The 8256-nt window shown below is 50.6% G+C and overlaps 1 long non-coding RNA gene across 2 annotated transcripts; it reads left to right on the forward strand.

The window, feature by feature from the left end:
• The first annotated feature begins 601 nt into the window (after nucleotides 1-601).
• Nucleotides 602-3900, forward strand: LOC127018615 (uncharacterized). 2 transcript variants are annotated; one of them, XR_007766789.1, is made up of 9 exons: nucleotides 602-659; nucleotides 820-936; nucleotides 1471-1566; nucleotides 2360-2424; nucleotides 2649-2712; nucleotides 3397-3451; nucleotides 3536-3576; nucleotides 3663-3716; nucleotides 3815-3900. It is a non-coding gene; the product is annotated as an uncharacterized LOC127018615 (long non-coding RNA). The 2 variants fall into 2 exon arrangements; XR_007766790.1 differs by lacking the exons at nucleotides 602-659; nucleotides 820-936; nucleotides 1471-1566; nucleotides 2360-2424 and adding an exon at nucleotides 2502-2553.
• The last annotated feature ends 4356 nt before the right edge of the window (nucleotides 3901-8256 follow it).

Here is an 8256-nt window from a genome sequence, read left to right on the forward strand (position 1 = left end):
CAAGCAGAGATATTTTTGAGAAGGGATTCTTATGGGATCTAATTCTGCTTTGTCATTCAGCCCTATCCAGAAGGCAGGTCTGGTAGAAGTTAGGTAGTATGCGTGGTCTTGGTAGAAATGAAGTATAACCCCATAGCATTTTGGTTTTTTTAATAGGAAACTAAAGCACATCATTTTTGATAACAATATTGTTATTGCATTTAATGAACTACTTTCATACATAGCTTAGTAGGACATCTATCTACGCTCCAGAAAAATTAAGTCTAATTCCCTACCCGGTCACGTTGCTGATGCAGTGTAGATGTAGTTGCAGTAAAAAAGCAGGTATCATCATTTCCAGTAAGGGTCACTTTCTCTGTTCAGTGCTTTGCACACTGTAAACTGAAGGCAGATGAGAAAATTCCCTGTTGGTCCTCTGGCCGCCTTTATGTCTTCTGGTGGTTGGCCCCTCCCCTTTCCCAGGGGATTGTGGGAAGCAGGGGTGGGTGGCACCTGGGGTATATGAGCCGCAGCCGCTGTTCAGGGAGGTCATTGTGCTCCTTGGCTTCTACTGGTGTCAGTGCTCTGCTGTTCCTTCAGTTAATGGCAGGTTTTGAGTTGTCTAAGCTGTTTGGGCAGGTGTGTGTTGGCATTTAGAGAAGCGGAGGTGTCTATTTGAGGTAAGAGCTTTGGGACCAGTCAAAGTTCAGCAGCATATATAGTAGAAAGTACACTTGTACGCAGGTGGCGGTTTTTTTTCTTTTTCAGGTCAGTAGCTTTGTATTGAGTGTTCAGGGGTGGCAAGATGGTTTAATGGTATGCAATTTTATTTTATTCTAGGTGCATTGCATTTTCCTGGAATTCCTGGCTTTATTGAGGATAGAACCTTGTTTTCTTCACCAGTTTTGCTGTATGCTGTAGAAGTTGTGGATATCATCTCTCTTAACAGGACTGATGGTGAGATTATCTAGCAGGGGTTAGGGTGAGCATCTTGTATGCATCTGTATATGGAGTTCTAACATTTCTCAAGAAAGCGGCAGGGACATAAGGCATAGTGTCTTTCAGGGTATGGGATGGCTCATCGCCTTTCCCCATTGCCCACAGAGAACCGTGTTGTCCCTAGAACCTTTGCAGCTTGCGGCAGGCCCCTCGTAGATTCTAATCATCAGGAGTTCACTTGTGTTGTGAGCATGCAGCAGAGCCCAGAGTCTGTGGGAAGGTGTAAGATAGGAGGTGGCTGCAGAATGCAGGGTGCGGCTCAGAAGAACAGCTCCTGAGGAGTGACCAATGCGGGGGGTTCAGGGGTGCAGATACAGGGCAGGAGCTGTCAGGAAGCAGTGGGGTTCCTTCCCTGACAGTTCAGGAGGTGAGAAGGGGTTTGTAAAGTTTTGAGACTGGGGGATGGCTGGGAAAGGGAGGAGGGTTCATCGGCCTTTCCCAGACTGGTTTTGCAGTTGGATTTGGATGTTGATGAGGTCTGTTCTGTTTTAGTCTCCCCACAGCTGACGGGAGGTACAACAAGGTCACAGGAGATGCGGCGTAAACCATCCGGGCCTCTGCATCTCAATATGCAGGGCTGAATGTCAGGTGAGTCTCATCTCGTAAAGCATTAGGTACATGAAAATATACCCCCCAGAACTCTGAGGTCTCTGCTTCTCTGTGCCTTTTACTTACTTCATTCCCTGACTTAATTTGTGTGTCCATCCGGATGTCACAGTCGTTGTTACTTAGAGTCCCTGACTAGGCATTTATTTCCAGCGCAGGTTTGTGTCATTGTCTTCCCTGGAATTTCTTGGAGAAGAGGATGTGTATTATTTGTGCTCGTAACAGTCTGCAGCCAGGGGTCGTCTTTTATCACAGTCCCGGGCACGCAAGCTTTTTCTATTATTCCAGTTTTGCCTTTTTCCTGAAGTGTCCACTGAGGTTTGCTCTAGCATCAATCATGGCAGTTATGTTCTCTTGTTCTTGTTTACCTATTGTTTTTAGCACCAGTTTCTGTAGTCGTAAGGTGTCCCTCTTAGATCTTTGAGTCACCATGTCACGCCATCGTGGTTTCTCCATTGGCTGACCACCACTGTAATTCCCTTAGGGGCTTTGTAGGTGAGGAGGTAGTTTGTGTTGCTTGTTTTCTGTGTGCTATACCATATGTTATTCAGGTCTTGATGTTCCCACGGTTGTTTTTGTGTTAGGCGAGCACATCGGTAGCTATACCGAGGGTCTTGTGTGCCTCCACTCATCAGCATAATGCGAACTACTTTTGTGTTTTTAATGGCAGGCTGTTGTTGGAATCTAGATGGTATTCCTAAACGGAAACAAGACCGCTGGAATTGTTAAGCTGTTGATCAGCATCCGGGTGACATGTTCGATATTGTTTTTGCAGATGCAGCGGGATGAGCTGTGTGCCAAAGGGCAACAGAGGAGACATGAGCAGAGCGCTGTAAGAAGGTGAGTCGGTGAGTGGTGTTGGAGGGAAGATGTGACTAGTGGCTTATGACTAGCTTCTAGGTTTTGGGTTACTTTTTTTATTTTGAAGGTGCAAAGCGGGATATTGGCACCAGAGCTGATTCGGGCAAGGTGAGCCATGTCTAGTGGGCTGAAGGAGCAGTTATTTTTCAGGTGGTGTTGTGTTGGTGAAGTTGTAAGCATGCCTTGTTGTTTGTGTTTTACAGGTGGTACCCGAGCCTCAACTTGGCAGCCTGTAAACAGCAGAGGCAGGGCGGGCGAGCAGCCAGGGTAAAAGAGCGGGAGATGGGAATCGGTGCGGACAGGCCGTGGTTTTGGGCAATACCTGTCGTGGTTTAACCCCAGTCAGCAGCCAAGGACCACACAGCCACTCCCTCACTCCCTGTCCGCGCCCCCTTGCTCCTGGTGGGATGGGGAGGAGAATCGGGAAAGAAGGCAGAACTCGTGGGTTGAGATAAGAACAGCTTAATAACTAAAGTAAAATGTAATACTAACAATAATAATAATGAAGTATAATAATAATGAAAAGGAATATAACAAAAAAGGAGGGGGGGGAAGGAAAAAAACCAACCCAGTGATGCACAATGCAATTGCTCACCACCTGCTGATCGATGCCAGAGCCGCGATCTGCGCCTCCCGGCCAACTCCCCCCAGTTTATATACTGGGTGTGACGTTCCATGCTATGGAATACCCCTTTGGCTAGTTCAGATCAGCTGCCCCGGCTATGCTCCCTCCCAGCTTCTTGCATACCTGCTTGCTGGCAGAGCATGGGAAACTGAAAAGTCCTTGGCTTAAGATAAGTGCTACTTAGCAGCAACTAAAACATCAGCGTGCTATCAACGGTATTCTCACACTAAATCCAAAACACACGCTGTACCAGCTACTGAGAGTTAACTCTGTCCCAGCCGAAACCAGGACACTCAGCATGTGTCTCTTGTTTTGTTTTTTTTCAGATGCTGCAAGAGGCTCAGAGGGGCGAAGCCGCATGCTGATGAGCGGTCCGAGAAGGTGAGGTGGTTGTTGGCCGGGTCGGTGTCTAATAGCAAAGTATTATATGGCAACTCGGTTAAGCGTTTCTCTTTGGTCTCGCAGGCGCCATGCAGGCAGCCTTTGGAATTGGATGAGCATTTGAGGTGAGCTGGGGTGGTAGAGAGGAGGAGCATGGGGCTGGTGATTTCTCACAAGCGCAACGGTAGCTTTCTGTCTTTTGGTATCTTAGGTGCCACAAGGGATGACGGCCACAGCGTCCGACACTGGAATTCCTGCAGAGCAGGTGAGCGGAAGGCCATGTTGCTTTTGAGGAGGAGGGTGTTGTGGAAGAGGTCTGTGTCGACCGGCACCATGCTTACTGCTGGCACTGTTTTTGTGCAGATGATGAAGAGGAACCTGGCAACTGCAGGAATATCCTGGTTTGCTGATGTGGTTTTTGCTGAGGATGGATTCAGACCCCTGGCCCTCTGACAGCTAAGCTGAGGGACTGGGGACCGCTGCCCTACAGTGTGTAATTTTGACTTCAGCTGGAAAGAAATTTTCCAAAGTGGAAATCTTTCTCGTTCAAAGAAGTTGCATTTTATTGAACTTCCCATCAGAGTGGCTCTTCAGAGGTGATGTACTTGGCAGCAGAAGTCACCAGCAGCAAGACTTTTCACTCTCTTTAAAAAAAAAAAACAAAAACACAACAAACACTTCCTTCCTTCCAAAGACCCAAGCACAGCAGCATGTCTTCCTAGAGTTGATGGCATTGCTGGTCTTTGGGTTCTCAGTTGTAACAGTTGAGATATCATAAAAACATGTTCCTTTCCATGCTTCAGTACAGCCAAGAGCATTAGCAAATCTGCCAGTCCTTTTTGGTAGCCTTATGTATTGCAGCACTGGAGATCTGATTTTTTTTTTTCTTTCAGAAGATCCCCTATATGGTTTTACTTGTATCTCGCTGGTTTTTCTGTCATAAATGAAACTTTAAAAAAAGTTAAATTGTATAACTTGCAAATTGACTTGCATTATTTGAACTGTAACTGCCAAATAGCTATAGCATATAATTTCTTAGGTGTACTTAAGCAGTTAGGTATTTTGTCTAAATCTTGAAAAAGACAGGCAACTGACTGTTATGGGGTTTTTTTTCCTGATATTTTGATGGAGTGCTCTGAAGTCCTTTATTTCTGTCTCGCTTTCAATGGTGCATTTCCCTGGCAGTTCAGTAGCCACTCTCTTGGGCACTGCAGCTGGCCAGATGTCCATCCTAACTATGTAACACAACCCCCCAGTCAACTTACAGCTGGGTATTTTGGAGACAGGTAATTTAATGGTATCAATTCACAGCTATGCAAGTTAAACTAATGCAACAGGAAAATCAAATGCTTTTATCGTATAGGTATTGTTATTGGATGTATATAAACACGTGCACGCCTTTTTAGTATAAAGTTAATTAGTGAGATTTATTCTTTGTTTTTTATTTTACTCTTTAAAGTTTTATGCTTCACCTCCGATTTTGTTGACCCGGCAAGCCAGACGTGTTATTTTAATAGGCTGAAATACAGTTTGGGATTTTTGTTTTTCAGATGCGGTGGTGTAAGCATCTCGTGATGCTCAATAGATTCCCCCCCCAGCCCAGCTTTGCCTGCCGGTGGCTAAGAAGACTCACCGTAAGGGGCCGGCCCTCTGCCTGGAGGCTCCTGGCTCTGTCTGCAGCGGGTGCCCCGCAGGTGCGCAGCAAGGGCTGTGTTGGGGGGGAGAGTCCGGGGCCGAGAGGGACCGGGGACGTGTGTTGCCCTGGGGAGCCCCTCCCAGCGCGGGAACGGAGGGGGAAACATCCCAGAGCAGAGCCTGAGCAAGGGATGTAGCACCATCCCCTGTCACGCTCCCCTCTGGCCTGCCCCCCGTGGGCCGGTTGCCAGCCTGCAGGACAGGGGCTGGGGGAGCTGCAACTGTTCGGGGGGAGCACTCCCCCTTTAGCTTCCTAGCAGAGCCACCCTTTGGGCGGGGAGGCGTGTACATACATAAATAACATTCTTAAAATACCGAGGTGCCGGATGGGGCTGTTTCCCTCAGTTTGTGCCTTTTTTGGGGGTGAATAAAAATGAGAGGATGGTGGGGGTCTGGGGAGGTGATGATGTCATTTGTGGCACCCGTTTCAGCCGGGGGGGGGGGCATTGATGTGGCAGAGGAGCAGGTGAGGGTGGGTGGGGGTGGGTCACAGCCCCAAAATGCCTGAGAATTGATGGATGGGGGTTTTAAAAAAAACAATAAAAACTATAAATATGGGTGTGAGGTGTTTGAAATAGAGAAAAAGATCTCATTTTTATATATATTGAAAAATAATATTGTTTTATGTATATAAAAGAATTTCAAAATAAAAACCTGTATCTACTATATCATATAAAGGATTATAGAATATAAAAAAATTTCTAACTAGAGATATATATGTAGGGGTTCAAAATACAAAAATAACTCTTGTATATATAAATTAAAAAATAAAGGACTTAAAATGCAAAAAAGATATATATGAAGGAACTTAAAATAGAAAGAAGTCTGACTAGGTAGAGCTATCTACACTACACTATGTAACACTTAGTAAGTCTAAGCGGAGATGTCTGAAAAGATGCTAAAGTGTCAAAATACCTAGTAGGTCTAAAGATAAATAGTCTAAATAGATGGTCTGTATGCTTAAGGGAAATAGGTAAGTGTAAACAGAGATAATATGTAAGTCTAAATAGATATTCTATACACTAAGTGGAAATAGAGATATGTGAAAGTAGAGATAATATGTCTATGTCCAATAGACATTCTATATAAGTGGAAATAGAGATTATGTGTAAATAGAGATAGTATGTCTATGCCTAAATAGATATATTCTACATAATATGTGGAAATAGATACATGTGCAAATATGTGTCTTTCTCAATAGCTATTCCAGTTTATGTGTTGCAGGTCATCCCAGGTGAGTTCTCTGCTACGGATTATCCCAGGTGGACCCCGTGGTGCAGGTCATCCCCATGCATGTGTGTCGTGTGTGCCCCCGCGCCCTGTATCCCGTGTCCGCGGGTGGCCCCCGCCCGCCCCCCCCGCCCTGTATCCGTGTCCGCGGGTGGCCGCCGCCCCGCCCCCCCCGCCCTGTATCCCGTGTCCGCGGGTGGCCCCCCCCCGCGCCCTGTATCCCGTGTCCGCGGGTGGCCCCCGCCCCGCCCCCCCGCGCCCTGTATCCCGTGTCCGCGGGTGGCCCCCGCCCCGCCCCCCCCGCGCCCTGTATCCGTGTCCGCGGGTGGCCCCGCCCCGCCCCCCCGCGCCCTGTATCCCGTGTCCGCGGGTGGCCCCCGCCCCGCCCCCCCCCGCCCTGTATCCCGTGTCCGCGGTGGGGCCCTCCCCCGCCCCCCCGCGCCCTGTATCCCGTGTCCGCGGGTGGGGCCCTCCCCCGCCCCCCCGCGCCCTGTATCCCGTGTCCGCGGTGGGGGCCCTCCCCGCCCCCCCCGCGCCCTGTATCCCGTGTCCGCGGTGGGGCCCTCCCCCGCCCCCCCCGCGCCCTGTATCCCGTGTCCGCGGGTGGGGCCCTCCCCCCCCCCCCCGCGCCCTGTATCCCGTGTCCGCGGGTGGGGCCCTCCCCCCCCCCCCCCCCCGCGCCCTGTATCCGTGTCCGCGGGTGGGGGCCCTCCCCCCCCCCCCCCGCCCTGTATCCCGTGTCCGCGTGGGGGCCCCCCCCCCCCCCCCCCCCCCCCCCCCCCCCGCGCCCTGTATCCCGTGTCCGCGGGTGGGCCCCCCCCCCCCCGCCTGCCCGCCCCGTGTCCGTGGGTGGGCCCGCCCCGCCCCCTGTCCGTGGCTGCTGGGGCACGCCTGCCTGAGAGTGCCGACGAGCTGCAAGGATGTTTCCAACCGACAGGCTGATGGTCAGTTGGAGTCCGGTCCCGGGGATTGTTCTGAGAGCTGGTGGAGAGGAAGCAGGAAGAGGGGCAGGAGATGGATGCCCCCCCCTCTCGGGGACCTGGAGGCCTTCCCACCCCCTGGAAAAGGCGCCGGGTGCCTCCCCAGCTCAACAAAACTCCTCCAGCCCCGCTCACCCCATGTAGCTGCCCCCAGCTCCAGCACCTCCCCTGAAGCCTGGCCCATAGCCACAGGCTGCTCCCAAACCCGGTCCTCATGGCAGCAAGCTGCCCCTTGAATTTGAATAGGCTTTATTCTCCATCAATGCAGGTGCCTTTAGCATCAGTCCGGGGAAAGAGCGCTGCCTCCAGAAGCTCCTGCGGAAGGAGGGGTTCCTGCCTGAGGAGAGCTACAGTCACCCCTGTGGATAACAATTGCTTGCTCTTTCCCTCTCCCAGAGGCAGCGCTGAGGACTCGGTTGTGGGTTCCTCCCCGGGGATGTTGTGGACTGCATCTGGCTCAGGTTTGGGTGGGTTGCCTTTGGCCTCGTTCTCCGAGCGCTTACTGGCTGTGGACAGGAGCTGCTGTGGCTGAAGCTGGAGAGGCCAGAAAAAGGAAAGCAGCTGAAGAATAAAATAAAGGGGATCCAGCCAGCAGCAGCCTCCAGCTGCAGACAGGAGACAGCCTGCCTCTCCGGGTGAGGAAGGATCCCTCTCAGTATAGTCCTGAACTATACTCGGGAACTTCCCCCGAGCATCCGATTCTGCACACTATCAAATAAAGCAATGTCTCCTTCCTAAATGTGGCCTTTCTGTCTGCATTTCAGAAGTCAGGAAAAAGAAATAACACCGCTGTCCTTCCTCCTGCTTTTCTCTTCCCTTTTCTCCCTCTGTCCTGCTGCCTTTGGGCACTGAGCCTTGTAGCCAGCTCACTGCCGGGATTTCTTATGTGCCTTAAGGCAT

Source organism: Gymnogyps californianus, chromosome 7 (genome assembly GCF_018139145.2).
Source record: "Gymnogyps californianus isolate 813 chromosome 7, ASM1813914v2, whole genome shotgun sequence".
Taxonomy (NCBI): Eukaryota; Metazoa; Chordata; class Aves; order Accipitriformes; family Cathartidae; genus Gymnogyps; species Gymnogyps californianus.